The following is a 23,363-nucleotide window of genomic DNA, read 5'->3' on the forward strand; positions in this document are numbered from 1 at the left end:
CGGGAAGAGGAACCGCCCTCCGCATGGGGGAAGGCCGGGAGCCCTGGACGATGCGGGGCAGAGCCAGATTGGCAAGATGATGAGCGAAGGTCGCCCAGAAGAGGGGGAGAAGGCTCGCACCAGTCCCAGCCAATGGGAGCCGAGCCAACTTTCACCAGGCTGCGAGGACCGGGAAATTCTCAAGGCGGAAGTGGAGGAGCTATGCCGTCAGCTTCGGAGTCTGTGTCGGCAAAAAGCCGCTACCAGTGAGGAGCCTCGCCACCCCCAAGCGCTGGTACCGCAAGCTGAGGAGAAGAGGGCTGACGCCGGGGATACCGCGGAGGCGGATGGCGCCATCATCCCGGCCCGGGCGGCCGAAGAGCCCCTGCTTGTGGACATAGACTCCCCTCCACCCAGACCACCCGGACGGGTGTGTAGCCGCCTTGAATGCGAGCAGCCGTGGGAGACGCTAAAGACCGCTGATGTCCCCTTACGGCCCACTGCACAGCCCGTGAACCTCCAGGGTGAGTGGATGACCTTCAAGTGGACCCGCGCTACCACCAACTTGATCGGGTTCCCTGGAGAAGCTCAGCCTGAGGGGGAGAGTATCAAGGTTATCCACCAACGGGAATATCGCCAGCAGCTACGCCGACAGGAGGAAGAGTGGGCCCGGAAGAAGGAACTCCGCCGACGGGCCGAGCGGGAAAAGGACCTCCAGGCCAAAATCCAGGTTAGGCGGGCGGCTGAGGAGGACTGGGGCCCACAGCGCTATGGAGTCATCAGCACCTTCCGGATGCAGGGAGGTTGGGGCTTCATCAGAGAGCCCGGTCTCGCCTTGGAGGTATTTGTGAACCGGCGGGATGTGGAGGCGCACCTCATCGAGGGACACCCAGGCCGGGATCTTTACCCGGGGGACCGCGTTCGGTACACCCTCCACTGGGGAGACAAAGGGTGGTATGCTTTGCACGTGCGCAAGTACAAGCCAGAAGTGACTGTGCCACCTTCCTATGACTCCCCGGGACCGGCGGTCATTGCTCCGATCTCCATGTGTGCCAAATGCCAGCGGACCATCACCCCGAGGAGAACCGTGAGTACACAGACCCCCATTAAGGGTGCGGATGCACTCTATGTGGTAGCCGGAGGTGGGCAGTACCCCCGGAAGCCACCCCCAGACTTAGAGGGATAAACCTTGATACCACGGAAATGTATATAGTTGATTGTTTATCTTTTTGCTCTGCTGCTATGACCCGATTAGGGTAACTCTTAAAGGGATCCCTTTGTTTACCCGGGATCCCTTCTTCTGCTTTTTGTGTTTGTTTCCTATTTTGTTATTGTTGAAAGAACTGCTGGATCATGAACACTGCATGATTACAAACTCCTTGTTAATAGTTTGCACCTTCTTAAGGGTGCTCTCTACTGGTTTTATAAAAGAAAGGACTCTTTGCGAAGAAACTGTTCCCGGAAGCAGTACTGGAGTCCTTGCTGCGTACGGACTTGCAGCTTGAGAAGTTGCACTACCTCATAGAGACTTGGTCCCTTCTTAAAGGGGACGTTCATCGATAGCACTGAAAGTATCATGATGCCTTAAAGAGGAATAGTGATAATGCTTACATGTAAAGTTATATGTAGTCAGACAGTTGATAGTAAGAAATGTTTAATAATGTGTTAGAGAATGAGGACAGGAAGTGAACCCGTACGGGGTTAGTCGGTGAATCCTCCTAGGAGCCATACCGACATGGCTCAGTGATCCTGAACTGAGAGATGGATGATACGTTCTATACTGTGTATAGCAGCAGAAAGGCAGTAGGCCCGGGCGGAAAGGGGCGGTCCTGCAACAGAACGAGAGGGAGTAGGCCTGGGGCAGATAGACAGGCGGTCCTGCAGATGTAAAGGTGGAACGTGAAGAAAAAGTTGATTAGCCTTATAATGTTTTATAAAAAGGTCTTTAGTGGATTCAGCGTGTACGTCCTTAAAGGCAATGTTAAATTATTGTTCAGAAATTTGCACTAAGTAGAATACCCGGTTGGGTAAGAAAAGTTATTTATAGTACGTTCTTTAAAGTATTTAACCATGTTTGTAACGTTCAAGTGTCCTCACCTCCCATAAAGGGAAGCTCTGTTCAAATTTGCTTATTGTTATCGCATTTCAAAATTGTATGTCTTTTTGCTGACATGTATTGTTGTTTTCTTCCCAGTCCAGGAGTACTGGATTTAACCGGGGGGGAGTGCAGCGCCCCAGAGTCCTGGTCGTTGCAGTACTGATGCCCTGCCGCTAAGGGGGGCTATGGTACGTCTGATGGCACTGAAGGAGTTCACCTGACCAGGTATCACAGACACCAATACACTTCACAGTCTGGCCTCCAGGGTGAGCTAAGGGTACTATGTATTAGGCCACTCCTCACAATCTGGTAAAACTGGGGGTTGGATAGGAAGTTAGAGAGAAGCTGACTGGGAATCGAACAGGCAACAACCTGTGGCAGAGGGTGTTGCGGGGAGAGACTCAGGGGGGTCCCTGTCAGGGGTGGGATCCTGGCAGAGACCTAGCGAACAGAGAGAACGTTACGGGACAGCGGCGGTGCCCTAAGAAAGGACAAGAAGCGAGGTATATTGTGCTGAGTGAGAAACGAGATCAACGCAACAAGGAGAAACACCAGTAGGAGTCGTGCTGTAAGACGAGGCAACATCCTACTGAGGCGCGTAGCCGGTGGCCGGAATGCCGAGGAAGTACTAGGCTCCAAGCAATACTTCAAACCTACGGCAGGACAGTCAGCTATAGGCGGGCTGTCTCACACAAATCACCTACGAAGACACAGGGGGCAACAATAGGAGAAGGGCGACACTAGGGTCCAGGAAGAGCTCCGAGCGTACCCGTCATACGGGTGCGTCCTAGCCAAATCATCTGGGGGACGAAGAAGAACATCAGAATCGAGTTGTGAGGGAACACGAGAAACAGACACAACAGTTGTGGGGACTATCCAGTGAGCACAGCAGGGGAGGACCGCAACACACAAGCGCTAGAAGGTAGGCACAGATTTCCACCTGTAAAGGGAACTCTGGAGGTGCCATCGGACCGGCCGGACTTGCGCAGCCTGGTTAACCGTATTCCGGACTGAGGATCCTGAAGCCTTCAGTAAAGAGGTAAAGAGACTGCAACCTGGTGTCCTCGTTATTTACTGTGACCAGCACTGCACCGCACTACCACCACCATCCACACCTTTCATTGGTCGCCCCTCAGCAGGGTCACGGACCGGGCCTAGCCACCGTGACAACCCCAGAGCAGAGACCCAGAGGCCCGGTTCCGGGTACCCCTCGGCCCTGCGGCAGTGGGGGCGCTGCAACTATATCTACAAGATCTCAGTATGGAAGTAGCTGGGCTCGAGCTCGAATAATCCCAAATTACTCTTAATTTTCCTCAATGGGCACTTAAGAATTGCTACATATGCATCTAATGGTCAGGAAAATATCAACACTTGAATGATCTTGGTGCTTCTGATAAAGGATGGACACATCATTGGTGCAACCTGAGTGGCCCGAGAGGTAAAGGGGCCCATTTCCACCTCCAAAATAGGAGGAATTGTGCATTATGATTAGCTATGGGGCTGCAAAGTGCCCATATATTGTTCTTGCACTGGGACATCTTCTGTCAGTGTCCACCAGTGCTTATGATGATTACTCATTTAGGCCAGCCATATACATGGTCTGGCTGTCGGCTGAACGATGCATCGGACAATTGTTCGTTGACAGCCATCTCAGCCATCTCTTCCATACGCACTTGAGGTCTCCTGTGTTCTCTATGAGAAAGCTGCCAGCTGACATGTCCAATTAGTTGTCCGAAATCAGACAGGTGCAATCGACATCTCCTCCATCATCAGTCGAAGGGCGTCCCCATAGACATTAGACCATCGGCCTATATCAGTCAACATTAGTCTAATGTTTATGGGGGGTCTTAAGGGCTCATTCATAAGTCCGTTGCTATCCATTTTACATATTATAGCGTATGGCCTTTTGTTTTCTCATCAATGGTCCTGAAAAGAATGGAGACATGTCTGAATTTGGTCCAATTTGCAGACCAACAAATGAGTCCATGACGTAAACAGCCAACATACGGATGTGATAAGTATTTTTCGACCAAGGGGAGAGTAGAAACGCAGAATAAGGTCTATTTAGGTTCCTCAGTAACAAATGTACGGTCCTTTATTTTTTTGTTATATTATCACCAGAAAAAAAGTGCCAAATATTACAAATGGCAGTACCATCATATTTACTAAATTTCCCAAATAGTCTGGGAATCTTCAGGAGATCTTCTGGATGAGTTGCCAGATCTCCTGGTGACTTCTGAAGCCTCCAAGAAAGCAGCTTCCCACCCAAATTGCGAATCACCCGCAGGCGCTCATGGGGTAGCAGTGGAATTTGGTTATGCCTCACACCATAATTCTCCATCTCCCAGACAAATGAGTACCATAAAAAGACCGCATAATCAAGTAATTGAATGTACTCATCACGGTGACCTTCTATGAGGGTCAAATAATATCACACTTGATTCTACCATGTAAGTTTCAGGGACGAAGTTACGAGAGGATGTTTAAGCCAACTGTACTGGGGTAAAAGAGGGGGAAAAGCCTTTAACTAGGTTCTTATGAGGATATTTTATGACTTTAATTGATAGATGTGCTCAAAGTATGGTCATGAGGATGAGACCGGATGTGTGTGGTCCACAACCTTTGCGAAGAAGTATTCTTCTCATTCACAATCACTTGGATCAAGAATTCTAGGAACATGTAAAGAGAACCAGGTGTTATGTTTTATCTGATGTGGTGAATTCTCTAATGTGTAGCATGGACAGAATGCGTTGGTGCAGCAAGGAACAGCTTAGCTGGATATGCTGGACTGCACCTAGTCTGGCATGGAACAGTTGAGCTGGATATGTTGGACAATGCTAATAGCAGTGTGAAATTGCAGAGCTGGATAAGGAGACTCTTTTGAATCAACACAGCAAAGCCCAGCAGAACAGCAGAATTTCAGAGGAGGTTGACTTGAGGGACGTAGCAGAGCCCAGCAGCAAAGCAGAGTGGGATATGCCATGTCTGGAGGCACACTTAGGGAAAGTGGCAGAAACCATAGATGTGGTATTGGTGATAGCCAAACTACCTGAATAATCGGGTGGCTGCACAAAAAGGTTTAGGAGTGACACCAAGCCAAAGATGGCTGCTGGTCAATCGAGTATAGGGTGAACTTAGACGTACGGGCACTCCTAAACAGGATGGTTACAGGCAACATAGAGTTCTGTCCAAGAGCACCAAACATACAGAGATTGTGTAAAAAAAAATAAGGACAACACTGGCAAATTCAGGATTGTTAGCAACTATGACCTTCTTCATGCTTCAGGGGCATCATCCCGCACCCCTCCTCACTATTCAGTTCCTTGACTGTGCCGGACTTTTTGGGCGTGACGCCCGTCTCCTGCTGTTTCTGTTCCATACCGCGTGGCGCAGGCTACACCGTTACGCCTTCCTGCGATATACACATCTCCTATAAAATGACATATAATCTCCACTTCGTTTCGCTGTCTCTATCTCCCTTATCAGCGGAGAAATAATTCCGTCTCCCTTACAAAGCCGTTCAATCCAGCAGGCTCCAGTCTCGCCGTAAAAAAAGAAAACCGCTTAACCTGTCTGAAATGACATCACCGAGTCACAACTCTTCAATGATTTTGATAGAAGTAGCAGAAAATTAAAATGAGGTGCGAGACTTAACACCGTTTCGCCGGGTGGAATTTCTTCATCTCGTCTGCATTACACGTGTATATGCCAGACATTCGGGAGATAGCACGCTGACATCCACACTCCCTTCTCCCATCTGCGCGCTCCTCAGACCAACAAATCCCCCTTATCCGTACGTGAGACACAATGACTACACAGTGCGAGTGACTGACAGGCGCTCAACCCAGATCCTGCCTAGAAAGCCAGATGGAACCGAGCGCTAATTTGTGCCTGCAAATCCCAACTGTATTGATTAGCTGGAAGATTGTGTAAAAAAAGCAAGAAATGTCTAATGCCGAGGTCCTGGGTCCAAATCCGACCATGGGCAACATTAGCTTGGAGGTTGCATGTTCTAGCTATGTTTCAATGGACTTTCAGACTTCTCTTACCTTCTCAAGACAAAAAAAGATTTCATTTATTAGGTTGATCCTAAAAAATTTTGGATTGGAAATTTGGATTTGGCTACAGGATACATTATATATGCAATATGGCACTATATTCTCCATATTTAAAGGAGTTCTCCAATAAGCAAGATTTATCACTTATCCACATGATAGGTTATACATTTAGGATGGCTGTTGCGACCTGCACTGGTCCCCAAAAAGAAGCGGTCCCTCAGTGTGAATGAACAAGTGCGACCAACGCTACATAGGCAGTGATTGGAGCAGTGGTTGTACATGCTCACTACATAAGCAGTGATTGTGGCAGTACTTGCACATGCTCACTACATAGGCAGTGATTAGAGCAGTACTTGCACATGCTCACTACATAGGTAGTGATTGGAGCAGTACTTGCACATGCTCACTACATAAGCAGTGATTGTGGCAGTACTTGCACATGCTCACTACATAGGCAGTGATTAGAGCAGTACTTGCACATGCTCACTACATAGGCAGTGATTGGAGCAGTACTTGCACATGCTCACTACATAGGCAGTGATTAGAGCAGCACTTGAACATGCTCACTAAATAGGCAGTGATTGGAGCAGTACTTGCACATGCTCACTACATAGGCAGTGATTGGAGCAGTACTTGCACATGCTCACTACATAGGCAGTGATTGGAGCAGTACTTGCACATGCTTACTACATAGGCAGTAATTGGAGCAGTACTTGCACATGCTCACTACATAGGCAGTGATTAGAGCAGTACTTGCACATGCTCACTACATAGGCAGTGATTGGAGCAGTGGTTGAACATGCTCACTACATAGCCAGTGATTAGAGCAGTACTTGCACATGCTCACCACATAGGCAGTGATTAGATCAGTACTTGCACATGCTCACCACATAGGCAGTGATTAGATCAGTACTTGCACATGCTCACCACATAGGCAGTGATTAGATCAGTACTTGCACATGCTCACTACATAGGCAGTGATTGGAGCAGTACTTGCACATGCTCACTACATAGGCAGTGATTAGACCAGTACTTGAACATGCTCACTACATAGGCAGTGATTGGAGCAGTACTTGCACATGCTCACTACATAGGCAGTGATTGGAGCAGTACTTGCACATGCTTACTACATAGGCAGTAATTGGAGCAGTACTTGCACATGCTCACTACATAGGCAGTGATTAGAGCAGTACTTGCACATGCTCACTACATAGGCAGTGATTGGAGCAGTGGTTGAACATGCTCACTACATAGCCAGTGATTAGAGCAGTACTTGCACATGCTCACCACATAGGCAGTGATTAGATCAGTACTTGCACATGCTCACTACATAGGCAGTGATTGGAGCAGTACTTGCACATGCTCACTACATAGGCAGTGATTGGAGCAGTGGTTGCACATGCTCACTACATAGGCAGTGATTAGAGCAGCACTTGCACATGCTCACTACATAGGTAGTGATTGGAGCAGTACTTGCACATGCTCACTACATAGGCAGTGATTGTGGTAGTACTTGCACATGCTCACTACATAGGCAGTGATTGGAGCAGTACTTGCACATGCTCACTACATAGGCAGTGATTAGAGCAGCACTTGCACATGCTCACTACATAGGCAGTGATTGGAGCAGTACTTGCACATGCTCACTACATAGGCAGTGATTAGAGCAGTACTTGCACATGCTCACTACATAGGCAGTGATTGGAGCAGTACTTGCACATGCTCACTACATAGGCAATGATTGGAGCAGTGGTTGCACATGCTCACTACATAGGCAGTGATTAGAGCAGTACTTGCACATGCTCACTACATAGGCAGTGATTAGAGCAGTACTTGCACATGCTCACTACAAAGGCAGTGATTGGAGCAGTACTTGCACATGCTCACTACATAGGCAGTGATTGGAGCAGTACTTGCACATGCTCACTACATAGGCAGTAATTGGAGCAGTACTTGCACATGCTCACTACATAGGCAGTGATTAGAGCAGTACTTGCACATGCTCACTACATAGGCAGTGATTGGAGCAGTACTTGCACATGCTCACTACATAGGAAGTAATTGGAGCAGTACTTGCACATGCTCACTACATAGGCAGTGATTAGAGCAGTACTTGCACATGCTCACTACATAGGTAGTGATTGGAGCAGTACTTGCACATGCTCACTACATAGGTAGTGATTGGAGCAGTACTTGCACATGCTCACTACATAGGCAGTGATTAGTGCAGTACTTGCACATGCTCACTACATAGGTAGTGATTAGAGTAGTGGTTGCACATGTTTACTACATAGGCAGTGATTGGAGCAGTGGTCACACATGCGCACTACAAAGGCAGTGATTGTGGCAATACTTGCACATGCTCACTACATAGGCAGTGATTGGAGCAGTACTTGCACATGCTCACTACATAGGCAGTGATTAGAGCAGTACTTGCACATGCTCACTACACAGGCAGTGATTGGAGCAGTGGTCTCACATGCTCACTACATAGGCAGAGATTGGGGCAGTACAAAAATTAAAATTTTTCCATATTTAATTTGAACCCCAGGAAAATCGAAGGTCCAAAAAGAAGCAAAATGAAGCAGGTGGAAAATGAAATACATAGGTGCCGATCGGAGGATGGGAGCGATATAAGATTTTTTTTTCTGGATTTATTGGATGCAAATTAAATTTTTCTGCCAATTTGAGCGAATATGGTGAAGTCAAATTTTGGCAGATTTGCAGATGCAGATATGAGTAAAGCTGCTCCAGAATTGTTATTTTAGGGGAAATTCAACTAATTAACTAAAACAAACATGTAAGGAGAGATGACGGGTGTTCTTTAAATAAGGGGTGGCTATCTTGGAGAAGATCTGAACGTGCCGGTTGCGGGCATTAAGAGGAGGATCATGATTCATGAGCCTGTCGATGCGCTCATGCGATTACGCTGCAGCTATTTTATCTGTTAATTATAGTAAACTGCTATACTGTTCATGGAAATATATGAGGTTGTCACGGACCTTGCTCTTCTGTCTGCTCGTAATGTGGTCTTGGTGCTTTGTTTATCTGCTTCAACAATTAAAAGGGAGGAAAAAAAAAAAATAATACATCGGTGGCTCTGATCATAATATTCTCATCCTCCAAGATATTATTTATTCCATGGTATTATCCAAACTGGAAAAAATAAATAATAAAAAATATATTAAAAAAGATAAGTTCCTAGGGGCATCCATCTGGTCTACCCTTCCTTCTCGAAGAACTCAGATGAGCTCAGTCTTTAGCTGCAAAGTAGATTGATGCAGAAGGAACCTCCCTTCTTGTTCTGGGGGACTAAGCAGGCAAAACCCCACCCATTCAGCTAAGCTCCACCCCCGAGGAACTTAGGGCGTAAGGAAGAAATGGGGGGGGGGACATTTTAAAGATTCATTCTGAGACACTGGATCTAAATGAGGCTATTTTTTCCATTTTTTTTAGAGTGATGTACAGATTTAATGTCCCTGTAAGCCATCCTTTATTCCTGCATACCACTGGCAAAGTCTGGATTGCCAGCCACCCCGGGAAAAGGCAAGTATAGCTTTCTTTAGATTGGTAATAATGTATCCTTTAAAAAAAATTAAAGCACCTTTAAATAGTAATGTTTCCTCCTAAGTGCTCCCTTCAAAAGTAATAATGTCACCCCTAGCAAAATGAAATTGGGCCCCACATTAAGGTGCTGCACTGGCGGCCACAGACAGAAAAAAGACCCTGCGCATGGGCCCTTTGCAGTACAATAGCTCATGAAAAGGTATAATTTCACCTGATTTGAGATGGAAATGAGCCCCATCACCTCTTGGGCCTTGTGGAAGAATAATATATGGGCCCTTAGCCTTACAATAGCTGACGAAAATGTAGAATTTCTCCTGATTTGGTGAACTGGGCCCCGACACAGGTTGCACCAATGACATGCCTGCCCCTGAGGTGCTGGGTTTTGCCACAGGAAAAGGAGATTATTTTATTTCTTTCCTCTGTGTACAGTTAAATTGCTTTATAAAGCAGACCGAGATCGGAACTAAGTACAAGGACTGGCCGGCGGCTCTACCTACCCAACCATGACAGCTTCATAGAAATATATGAAACTGTCACGCTTGGGTTGGAAGAGCGGCCGGCCAGTCCATGCACTGCTTTTCGATCTAGTTCCGATCTATATGGCTTAGACCCCTTTTTATGACCCTTCTGCTAATTTCTGATCCCCTTATTTGCTAACCATGCACAGTTAAACGGCCATATAAATCGGGCTGAGATCGGAACGCAGTGCAAGGACTGGCCGGCGGCTCTACCTACCCAACCATGACAGCCTCATAGAATTCCATGAAACTGTCACGCTTGGGTTGGGAGAGCGGCCGGCCAGTCCATGCTATGCTTTTCGATCTCTTTCAGATCTATATGGCTTAGACCCCTTTTTATGACCCTTCTGCTAATTCCTCACCCCCTTGTTTGCTAACCATGCATTCTTTTTTTGGAAGTGCATTGAAAAGAGAGGTGGATTGCTGCTGAGGGGAAAAAGAAAAAAAAAATCTATAAATCTTCAGCTTAGTGAGTGTGAACGAGCTGAGTGTGACCTGAGCATAAGTGTGAACGGCGGTAAGTGTGACTTGTGATTCAGTGACTTTGGATTCGGAGTTTCCAAGGGAGGAATTACTGATTTGCTGTCTGTATTTTATTAATACTTTGTATTTTTTTTAATTTAACGCTTCTGTCTGGTGCAATTCCCATTAGGAAATGTGCTCCACTATTGTTAATGCCATCCAGTGCACATCTTGCCACATGTATGCAGTCCTTGATCAGCCGGTCGAGGGTGCATACTGCTGTGCGAGATGTGAGCACGTTGTGCATTTGGAAGCCCAGATTCTGAATCTAAATGTGCAGCTGGCAACACTGAGATCCATAGACAATATGGAGAGGAGTCTTCTGCTCAATGAGCAGACGCTCAATGGGATAGATGAGGGGGGGGGGGATGGTAGGATGGAGCTGCAGGACAGTGAAGTAGCAAGCTGGGTGACAGTTAGAAGGCCGGGTAGAGGGAAGAGTGCCAGGGAGGCTAGTCCTGATCTGGCACACCCCAATAAGTTTGCTTAGTTGGCAGATGAGGGGGTGCCAGTACAGGGGTAGCACTGCTGCAGCCAGGCATGTCTGTTGTGAATTTGGATTTTGGGCTCCCCCGGTGGCCGCTTTTGGAATTGGACTTGTCATCCTCTTTCCTGTTTCACCTGGTTCCATCAGTAGTGGGTGTCGCTATTTAAGCTCATTTCTCTGGTGGTTTCTTGCCGGTCAACAATGTTATCTGATGCCTCTCAGTGCTTGTTCCTGCTTCTAGACAACTACTAGTTAAGTTGGACTTTTGTCCATGTTTTGTTTTGCCTATTTGTTCCAGTTCACAGCTGAAGTTTTGTTACTGTGTCTGGAAAGCTCTCGTTGATCAGGGATTGCTACTCTGGCGTTATGAGTTAATGCCAGAGTTTAAGGTAATCTCTGGATGGTGTTTTGTTAGTGTTTTTCTGCTGACCATGAAAGTATACTATCTGTCTTCTGCTGTCTAGTAAGCGGACCTCAAATTTGCTAAGACTATTTTCCTGCTGCGTTTGTAGTTTCATCTGAACTCACCGTCCTTATATGTGGGGGGCTACTGTCTTCTTTGGAATATTTCTCTAGAGGTGAGCCAGGTCTTATATTTCCCTCTGCTAGCTATTTAGGTCTTAGGCCAGAGCTGGGCATCTAGCGATAAATAGGAAATGCTACCTGGCTATTTCTAGTTGCGCGGCAGGCTTAGTTCATGGTCAGTATAGTTCCATCTTCCGAGAGCTTGTCCCTCTATAGGCTTGCTATGATCTCTGCCTGCAGAGATCATGACAGTTTGACCGGCCTGTAAAGTGTTAAAGACCCAGGTTGAGAAAGGAGAGTTATAAGAAGTCTGCTGGTATTTTTTTTTTTTTTTTTTTTTTTTTTCCTCCAGTCTGCCTTGCTGCAGTCTTTTTTCTCTCTCTCCTCCTAATCTCTGTATGCTCGGTGTGCACCTGACACTAATGGATCTCCAGAGTGTAACTGCGGGTTTGAATAATCTCATCACGAAAGTACAAAATTTACAAGATTTTGTGGTACATGCTCCGGTATCTGAGCCGAGAATTCCTTTGCCGGAGTTTTTCACAGGGAATAGAGCTAGCTTCCAGAATTTCCGAAATAATTGTAAGCTTTATTTGTCTCTGAAGTCTCGTTCAGCTGGAGACCCTGCTCAGCAGGTTAGGATTGTGATTTCCTTGCTCAGGGGTGACCCTCAAGATTGGGCCTTCTCATTGCCAGCAGGGGATCCTGCGTTACGCGATGTGGATGCGTTTTTTCTGGCCTTGGGCTTGCTTTATGAGGAACCTCATTTGGAACTTCAGGCAGAAAAAACTTTGATGGCACTATCTCAGGGGCAAGACGAAGCTGAAGTTTTCTGCCAAAAATTCCGTAAATGGTCTGTGCTTACTCAGTGGAATGAGTGCGCCTTGGCGGCAACTTTCAGAGAAGGTCTCTCTGATGCCGTTAAGGATGTTATGGTGGGGTTCCCTTTGCCTGCAGGTCTGAATGAGTCCATGACAATGGCTATTCAGATTGATAGGCGTCTGCGGGAGCGCAAACCGGTGCACCATCTGGCGGTGTCTATGGAAAAGACGCCAGAAAGTATGCAGTGTGATAGAATCCTGTCCAGGAGCGAGCGACAGAATTTTAGACGGAAGAATGGATTGTGTTTCTATTGTGGGGATTCTACTCATGTTATATCAGCATGCTCTAGGCGTACAAAGAAGCTTGATAAGTCTGTTTCCATTGGCACCATTCAGTCTAAGTTTATTTTGTCTGTAACTCTGATTTGCTCTTTGTCATCCATTGCTACGGACGCCTATGTTGACTCTGGCGCCGCTCTGAGTCTTATGGATTGGTCCTTTGCCAATCGTTGTGGTTTTAATTTAGAGCCTTTGGAGACTCTTATTCCTCTGAAGGGGATTGACTCCACCCCATTGGCTAATAATAAACCACAATACTGGACACAAGTAACCATGCGTATCAATCCGGATCACCAGGAGATTATTCGTTTCCTGGTGCTGTATAATTTACATGACGATTTGGTACTGGGATTGCCATGGTTGCAGTCTCACAACCCAGTCTTGGACTGGAGAGCAATGTCTGTGTTGAGCTGGGGATGTAAGGGTATTCATGGGGACGTACCTTTGGTTTCTATTTCGTCGTCCATTCCCTCTGAAGTCCCTGAGTTCCTCTCTGATTATCAAGACGTCTTTGACGAACCCAAGCTTGGGTCGTTACCTCCGCACCGTGAGTGCGATTGTGCCATAGATTTGATACCGGGTTGTAAATATCCAAAGGGTCGTTTGTTTAATTTGTCTGTGCCGGAACATGCTGCTATGCGGGAATATATAAAGGAGTCTTTGGAAAAGGGACATATTCGTCCATCTTCTTCTCCCTTGGGAGCTGGGTTTTTCTTTGTCTCAAAAAAAGACGGCTCTTTGAGACCATGTATTGATTATCGGCTTCTGAATAAGATCACTGTTAAGTATCAATACCCATTGCCATTGCTTACTGATTTGTTTGCTCGTATAGAGGGTGCTAAGTGGTTCTCTAAAATTGATCTTCGTGGGGCGTATAATTTGGTGCGGATCAGGCAGGGGGATGAGTGGAAGACCGCATTTAATACGCCCGAGGGCCACTTTGAGTATTTGGTCATGCCTTTTGGTCTTTCTAATGCCCCTTCAGTTTTCCAGTCTTTTATGCATGATATTTTCCGCGATTTTCTGGATAAATTTATGATAATATATCTGGATGATATTCTGATTTTTTCTGATGACTGGGACTCTCATGTCCAGCAGGTCAGGAGAGTTTTTCAGGTTCTGCGGTCTAATTCTTTATGTGTGAAGGGGTCTAAGTGCGTTTTTGGGGTCCAGAAAATTTCCTTTTTGGGGTATATTTTTTCTCCCTCTTCCATTGAGATGGATCCCGTCAAGGTGCAAGCTATTTGTGACTGGACTCAGCCCTCCTCTCTTAAGGGTCTTCAGAGATTTTTGGGCTTTGCCAACTTTTACCGCCGATTTATTGCTGGTTTTTCGGATGTCGTTAAACCACTGACTGATTTGACCAGACAAGGCGCTGATGTTGCTAATTGGTCCCCTCATGCTGTAGAGGCCTTTCAGGAGCTTAAGCGCCGTTTTGCCTCTGCCCCTGTGTTGCGTCAGCCTGATGTGAATCTGCCTTTTCAGGTTGAGGTTGACGCTTCGGAGATCGGAGCTGGGGCAGTGTTGTCGCAGAAAGGTTCCGACTGCTCCGTCATTAGGCCTTGTGCCTTCTTTTCTCGCAAATTTTCGCCCGCAGAGCGGAATTATGATGTTGGGAATCGGGAGCTTTTGGCCATGAAGTGGGCGTTTGAGGAGTGGCGCCATTGGCTCGAGGGGGCTAGGCATCAGGTGGTGGTATTGACTGACCACAAAAATTTGATTTATCTTGAGACTGCCAGACGCCTGAATCCTAGACAGGCGCGCTGGTCTTTATTTTTTTCTCGCTTTAATTTTGTGGTGTCATACCTACCGGGTTCTAAGAATGTTAAGGCAGATGCCCTTTCTAGGAGTTTTGACCCGGACTCTCCTGGTAATTCTGAACCCACAGGTATCCTTAGGGAGGGAGTAATTTTGTCGGCCGTTTCTCCTGATCTGCGGCGGTCCTTGCAAGAGTTTCAGGCGGATAGACCGGATCGTTGTCCGCCTGATAGACTGTTTGTTCCGGATGATTGGACCAGCAGAGTCATCTCTGAGGTACATTCTTCTGCATTGGCAGGTCATCCCGGAATTTTTGGTACCAGGGATTTGGTGGCAAGATCCTTCTGGTGGCCTTCCCTGTCACGAGATGTGCGAGTCTTTGTGCAGTCATGTGACGTTTGTGCTCGGGCCAAGTCTTGTAGTTCTCGGGCTAGCGGACTGCTGTTGCCCTTGCCTATTCCTAAGAGGCCTTGGACACACATCTCGATGGATTTTATTTCAGATCTGCCTGTTTCCCAGAAGATGTCTGTCATCTGGGTGGTCTGTGACCGTTTCTCTAAAATGGTCCATTTGGTTCCTCTGCCCAAGTTGCCTTCTTCTTCTGAGTTGGTTCCTCTGTTTTTTCAGAATGTTGTCCGATTGCACGGTATTCCTGAGAATATTGTTTCTGACAGAGGTACCCAATTTGTGTCTAGATTTTGGCGGGCATTCTGTGCTAGGATGGGCATAGATTTGTCTTTTTCATCTGCTTTTCACCCTCAGACTAATGGCCAGACCGAGCGGACTAATCAGACCCTTGAGACATATCTGAGGTGTTTTGTCTCTGCTGACCAGGATGATTGGGTTGCTTTTTTGCCATTGGCAGAGTTCGCCCTCAATAATCGGGCCAGTTCTTCCACCTTGGTGTCCCCGTTTTTTTGTAATTCGGGGTTTCACCCTCGATTTTCCTCCGGTCAGGTGGAATCCTCGGATTGTCCTGGAGTGGATGCGGTGGTGGAGAGATTGCATCACATCTGGGGGCAGGTTATGGACAATTTGAAGTTGTCCCAGGAGAAGACTCAGCGTTTTGCCAACCGTCATCGTCGTGTTGGTTCTCGGCTTTGTGTTGGAGATTTAGTGTGGTTGTCTTCTCGTTTTGTCCCTATGAGGGTCTCTTCTCCTAAGTTTAAACCTCGGTTCATCGGCCCTTATAGAATATTGGAGATTCTTAATCCTGTTTCTTTCCGTTTGGACCTCCCTGCGTCCTTTTCCATTCAAAACGTTTTTCATCGGTCGTTATTGCGCAGGTATGAGGTACCTGTTGTACCTTCAGTTGAGCCTCCTGCTCCGGTGTTGGTTGAGGGTGAGTTGGAGTACGTTGTGGAGAAAATTTTGGACTCTCGTGTTTCCAGACGGAAACTCCAGTATCTGGTCAACTGGAAGGGTTACGGCCAGGAGGATAATTCTTGGGTCAATGCATCTGATGTTCATGCTTCTGATCTTGTTCGTGCCTTCCATAGGGCTCATCCTGGTCGCCCTGGTGGATCTGGTGAGGGTTCGGTGCCCCCTCCTTGAGGGGGGGGTACTGTTGTGAATTTGGATTTTGGGCTCCCCCGGTGGCCGCTTTTGGAATTGGACTTGTCATCCTCTTTCCTGTTTCACCTGGTTCCATCAGTAGTGGGTGTCGCTATTTAAGCTCATTTCTCTGGTGGTTTCTTGCCGGTCAACAATGTTATCTGATGCCTCTCAGTGCTTGTTCCTGCTTCTAGACAACTACTAGTTAAGTTGGACTTTTGTCCATGTTTTGTTTTGCCTATTTGTTCCAGTTCACAGCTGAAGTTTTGTTACTGTGTCTGGAAAGCTCTCGTTGATCAGGGATTGCTACTCTGGCGTTATGAGTTAATGCCAGAGTTTAAGGTAATCTCTGGATGGTGTTTTGTTAGTGTTTTTCTGCTGACCATGAAAGTATACTATCTGTCTTCTGCTGTCTAGTAAGCGGACCTCAAATTTGCTAAGACTATTTTCCTGCTGCGTTTGTAGTTTCATCTGAACTCACCGTCCTTATATGTGGGGGGCTACTGTCTTCTTTGGAATATTTCTCTAGAGGTGAGCCAGGTCTTATATTTCCCTCTGCTAGCTATTTAGGTCTTAGGCCAGAGCTGGGCATCTAGCGATAAATAGGAAATGCTACCTGGCTATTTCTAGTTGCGCGGCAGGCTTAGTTCATGGTCAGTATAGTTCCATCTTCCGAGAGCTTGTCCCTCTATAGGCTTGCTATGATCTCTGCCTGCAGAGATCATGACACATGTCCTCTGAAAGCCGGAGGAGTGACTGTTCCAGTAAGGAGGGAAATAGGAGAGCAGGGCAGGCCAGACTGGTGCTGGTAGTGGGGGACTCAATTATTAGGGGAACAGATAGGGCAATCTGTCACAAAGACAGGGATCGTCGAACGGTGTGCTGCCTACCTGGCGCTCGAGTCCAACACATCGCTGATCGGGTGGACAGATTACTGGGAGGGGCTGGTGAGGACCCAGCGGTCATGGTGCACATTGGCACAAATGACAAAGTTAGAGGAAGGTGGAAGGTCTTTAAAGATGATTTCAGAAAATTAGGCTGCAAGCTGAAAGCAAGGACCTCCAATGTGGTATTTTCCGAAATACTGCCTGTACCACGTGCCACGCCAGAGAGGCAACGGGAGATTAGGGAGGTTAATAAGTGGCTCAAGAATTGGTGTAGGAAGGAGTGGTTTGGGTTCCTGCAGAACCGGGCTGACTTCTCAGTGGGCTACAGGCTCTACGCTAGGGACGGGCTGCACCTCAATGGGGAAGGGGCAGCTGTGCTGGGGGAGAAAATGGTTAGAAGGTTGGAGGAGTGTTTAAACTAGGGATTGGGGGGGAGGGTATTCATTTTATAGGAGGGGAAGATAGTGCAGATAGAGACCTGGGCACAAATAAGGAAGTTGGGGGTGGCGGTGACATGGGGGGTGGGGTTAGAACAGTTAATAATTTAAGAAAGAATAGAGGTACAGAGAGGAACATCAAGTGCATGTATACTAATGCCAGAAGCCTCGCCAACAAAATGGAGAAATTAGAACTAATGTTGTTGGAGCATAATTATGACATGGTGGGGATTTCTGAAACATGGCTGGATGAGAGCCATGACTGGGCTGTTAACTTGCAGGGCTATAGCCTGTTCAGAAATGACCGTACAGATAAGCGAGGGGGAGGGGTGTGTCTGTATGTAAAATCGTCCTTAAAACCCATCCGGCGTGATAATATAGGTGAATTTAATGAAAATGTAGAGTCCCTGTGGGTGGAGATAAGGGGAGGGGGAAAAAATAATAAATTACTGATAGGGGTTTGTTATAAATCTCCAAAAATAATGGAAACAATGGAGAATATCCTCGTAAAGCAAATAGATGAAGCTGCGACTCAAGGAGAAGTCATTATTATGGGGGACTTCAACTACCCTGAAATAGATTGGGGAACAGAAACCTGCTGTTCCAGCAAAGGTAATCGGTTTTTGACAACTATGAGAGACAATTACCTTTCACAACTGGTTCAGGACCCAACAAGGAGGGGGGCACTGCTAGACCTAATATTAACCAACAGGCCAGACCGCATATCAAATATAAGGGTTGGGGGTCACTTGGGGAATAGTGATCACAAAATAATAAGTTTTCATGTATCCTTTAATAAGATGTGTAGTAGAGGGGTGACAAGGACACTAAACTTCAGGAGGGCAAATTTCCAACGGATGAGAGATGATCTTGGTGCAATTAATTGGGACGATATCCTGAGACATAAAAATACACAAAGAAAATGGGAGACGTTTATTAGCATCCAGGATAGGACCTGTGCACAGTATATACCGTATGGGAATAAACATACTAGAAATAGGAGGAAACCAATATGGCTAAGTAGAGCTGTAAGGGGTGCAATAAGTGACAAAAAGAAAGCATTTAGAGAATTAAAGGAAGTAGGTAGTGATGAGGCATTAAATAAATACAGAAAATTAAATAAATTCTGTAAAAAGCAAATCAAGGCAGCAAAGATTGAGACAGAGAGACTCATTGCCAGAGAGAGTAAAAATAATCCCAAAATATTCTTTAACTACATAAATAGTAAGAAACTAAAAAATGAAAGTGTTGGCCCCCTTAAAAATAGTCTGGGGGAAATGGTGGATGAGGATGAGGAAAAAGCCAATATGCTACATGACTTTTTTTCATCACTATTTACACAAGAAAATCCCATGGCAGACAATATGATCAGTGATAACAAAAACTCCCCATTAAATGTCACCTGCTTAACCCAGCAGGAAGTACGGCGGCATCTAAAAATCACTAAAATTGACAAATTTCTGGGCCCGGGTGGGATACACCCCCCGAGTACTGCAGGAATTAAGTACAGTCATTGATAGACCATTATTTTTAATCTTTAAAGACTCCATAATAACAAGGTCTGTACCACAGGACTGGCGTATAGCAAATGTGGTGCCAATATTCAAAAAGGGGACAAAAACTGAACTCGGTAATTATAGGCCAGTAAGCTTAACCTCTACTGTGGGTAAAATCCTGGAGGGTTTTCTAAGGGATGCTATACTGGAGTATCTGAAAAGGAATAGAATAACCTCATGACCCAGTATCAGCACGGATTTACTAGGGACCGTTCATGTCAGACTAATTTGATCAGCTTCTACGAAGTAGTAAGTTCCGGACTGGACCAAGGGAACCCAGTGGACGTAGTGTATATGGACTTTTTAAAAGCTTTTGATATGGTGCCACACAAAAGGTTGATACATAAAATGAGAATAATGGGGATAGGGGAAAATATGTGTAAGTGGGTTGAGAGCTGGCTCAGGGATAGGAAACAAAGGGTGGTTATTAATGGAGCACACTCGGACTGGGTTGCGGTTAGCAGTGGGGTACCACAGGGGTCAGTATTGGGCCCTCTTCTTTTTAACATATTTATTAATGACCTTGTAAGGGGCATTCAGAGTAGAATTTCAATATTTGCAGATGACACTAAACTCTGCAGGGTAATCAATACGGAGGAGGACAGTTTTATATTACAGGATGATTTATGTAAACTAGAAGCTTGGGCTGATAAATCGGAAATGAGCTTTAATGGGGATAAATGTAAGGTCATGCACTTGGGTAGAAGTAATAAGATGTATAACTATGTGCTTAATTCTAAAACTCTGGGCAAAACCGTCAATGAAAAAGACCTGGGTGTATGGTTGGATGACAAACTCACATTTAGTGGCCAGTGTCAGGCAGCTGCTACAAAGGCAAATAAAATAATGGGATGTATTAAAAGAGGCATAGATGCTCATGAGGAGAACATAATTTTACCTCTATACAAGTCACTAGTTCGACCACACTTAGAATACTGTGCACAGTTCTGGTCTCCGGTGTATAAGAAAGACATAGCTGAACTAGAGCGGGTGCAGAGAAGAGCGACCAAGGTTATTAGTGGACTGGGGGGTCTGCAATACCAAGATAGGTTATTACACTTGGGGCTATTTAGTTTGGAAAAACGAAGCTCCACCGCTGACCGCTGTGCTGTGCTTTCACTTTACGGCCGGCACTCAGTCAGTGCGGGAAGCAGACGGCAAGGGACCTGACAGACATGAGAAGGTGAGTATGTACGGTTTGGGTTTTTTTACATTTACGATGGTAACCAGGGTAAACATTGGGTTACTAAGCGCGGCCCTGCGCTTAGTAACCCGATGTTTACCCTGGTTACCCGGGGACTTCAGCATCGTTGGTCGCTGGAGAGCTGTCTGTGTGACAGCTCCCCAGCGACCACACAACGACTTACCAACGATCATGGCCAGGTCGTATCGCTGGTCGTGATCGTTGGTAAATCGTTTTGTGAGACTGTACCCTTAGTATATGAGGGGACAGTACACAGACCTTTCTGATGATCTTTTTAATCATAGACCTGAGACAGGGACAAGGGGGCATCCTCTACGTCTGGAGGAAAGAAGGTTTAAGCATAATAACAGACGCGGATTCTTTACTGTAAGAGCAGTGAGACTATGGAACTCTCTGCCGTATGATGATGTAATGAGTGATTCATTACTTAAATTTAAGAGGGGACTGGATGCCTTTCTGGAAAGTATAATGTTACAGGGTATATATACTAGGTTCCTTGATAGGGCGTTGATCCAGGGAACTAGTCTGATTGCCATATGTGGAGTTGGGAAGGAATTTTTTTCCCCAATATGGAGCTTACTCTTTTCCACATGGGTTTTTTTTGCCTTCCTCTGGATCAACATGTTAGGGCATGTTTGGTTAGGCTATGGGTTGAACTAGATGGACTTAAAGTCTTCCTTCAACCTTAATAACTATGTTACTATGTTACTATGTTTATAGAGAGGGGAGACTAGCACCAGTTTTTGGCATTTTGCCAAAATATCTTTCCGGGCTTTAACATCTTTATCGTTTCTGTAAATGAGGATTTTCTTTCCGTAGAGCCAAGGGGATGTATATTTATGAATACCCTGCACCGTACAATAGCAGTAAAATCTATATATATTCCCCTACCGTGGTGACTGTAAAACGAGGGCAATCTACTGTTTAGGAGTCAAGGTTTTAAGAATGGCTTCGTCTTCTCCCGCTTTAAATCACCTGCAAAATCAATCAAGGGTCTCTACTAATAACTACTCTGTATGCATAAATGCACCGACCGCGCCAGAATGATTGGTGGATTTTGGGTTGGATAAATTCCAGGAAGCAATGTACCATGTCTTCTAAGATTGTATTACTGGCACCTCGCCTCTGCAGAGCTGACAAGGCGCCAGTGGAAAAGGAACACAAGACTGGCGCAAACACATCATCGAAATAGTGTAACGGGAGGGACCAGAAAAAAAGGGAGGAGCTAAGGAAAGAAATGCAGTGGGTTGCAGGGTAGCCGCCAGCCTTTTTGGAGCCGCACGCCTCTATAGTTATGGCACATACAGTCTTCCTGATGATCAACCATAATAAATTGGCTGAATGTGGATGGCCTTGGGAATTTAATGTAATAGGGTGCCACCAATGGTGCATGAGTCATCTCCGGTGCCCCTTTTGCTTATAAAATAGGTTTTTATGGTGATTGTGTCTCTGAACTGCCAAAGACAGTAGCCAACCAGGTAACTGATTCTTAGATGCCACCAACGATGCATCCAGCCATCCTCAGCGCCTTTATCGCTTAGAACTGTGTACCCAGCCATCTTTACTGCCCTGGGTCCCACCAGCAATGCACCCAGTCATCCTCAGTACTACCAATGCTTACAAATGGGTCTTACTTAGTGGGCCAGATACTAATAATGGTCCATCTGGTCAATGCCCATTTTGCAAATATTTCTGTATCCAGTCATCCTTCGTGCCCTAGGTGCCTCCAATGATGCATCCAGTCATTCTTAGTGCTCCTATTGCTTACAACTGGGTATCCAGTCATCCTCAATGCCCATATTGCTCATAGCTGGGTATCCCATCATCCCTAGTGCCCAGGTGCCTCCACTCATCGCCGATGCCCTTATTGCTCAGCACTGTGTACCCAGTGCACCTCAATGCTTACAGCTGGGTATCATTAGTAATTGCCACCAACCAGTGATCCTCACTCCATTTCCCTATTGCCTACAACTGGGCAACCAGTGATCTTTACCGCCCACTAATGGTGCGTGCATAGAGTCTGTCTTGGTGCCCTCATTGTTTATAACTGGGTATCCAGTTATCCTTAGTGCCCCAGATGCCACCAATAGTGTATCCAGTCATTCTTAGTGCTCCCATTGCCCACAACAGTGCAGTTAGTCGTTATCGGTGCCCCAGTGCCAACCACAGGGCATCCAGTAAGGCTTCATTCTTCCAGTATATCTAACCGTACTCATTTCCCCCAGTACATTCAGTCATCATCAATGCCACGAGTGCCAACCACGGTGCATTCAGTGCCAACCACAGTCTATTCTGCCATCTTTAGTGCTCCCAGTGCCTACAACAGTGCATCCAGTCATCACCAGTGCACCCAGTGCCAACCACAGTTTCTTTTGCCATCTTCAGTGCCTACAACAGTGCATCCAGTCATCATCAGTACCAGCCACAGTGCACCCAGTGCCAACCACAGTACATCTTCAGTCTCAGTTCTCCCAGGCAGCCACAATATCCTGAGAGATGTAATCATGGTGGGTACATTTTGCGGGGCCTAAAAATTCTCCGTATGAGACCAGTACTATAATTGTTCCATGACAGTTGTGGCTTCCAGGTCCACGTATTTGGGTTTGCATGGGACTCGGCTTGCACCCCAGTGCTTCTGCCAGTCAAAGTGCATCGAATAGGATCCGCTGCGCCCCCAATACCCACCAGTGTCATCTTTTACCAGCCACACCAACCAAAGTCTCCATTTGCAAAACTTTTTACACCCAGAAACTTTTCTATAACCTGGTTTCAGATGGGTACTGAGTCACACACGTTGTGTAACCCCTTGTATTCCTAGCTTTGATGGCGAGTGACCGTGTGCATGCAGATCACCCGGTATCGGGAGCTTCACCATGAGCACGTGACAGCATCGCCCCATTTGTTCCCATTTCGTATTGTGTCGTCCGTCCTACTTGGGTGCTTTAGCTTCTTCACTGGAGAGGAATCTGCTCGGCCATTGTCCTTGGCTGCACAGGGACAGAAGCTCCATAAAAGCAGATTTTCTCCATTGCTTCTTCTCCTCTCGAGCGTCT

This window comes from Ranitomeya variabilis, chromosome 4 (assembly GCF_051348905.1).
Source record: "Ranitomeya variabilis isolate aRanVar5 chromosome 4, aRanVar5.hap1, whole genome shotgun sequence".
NCBI classification, from domain to species: Eukaryota; Metazoa; Chordata; class Amphibia; order Anura; family Dendrobatidae; genus Ranitomeya; species Ranitomeya variabilis.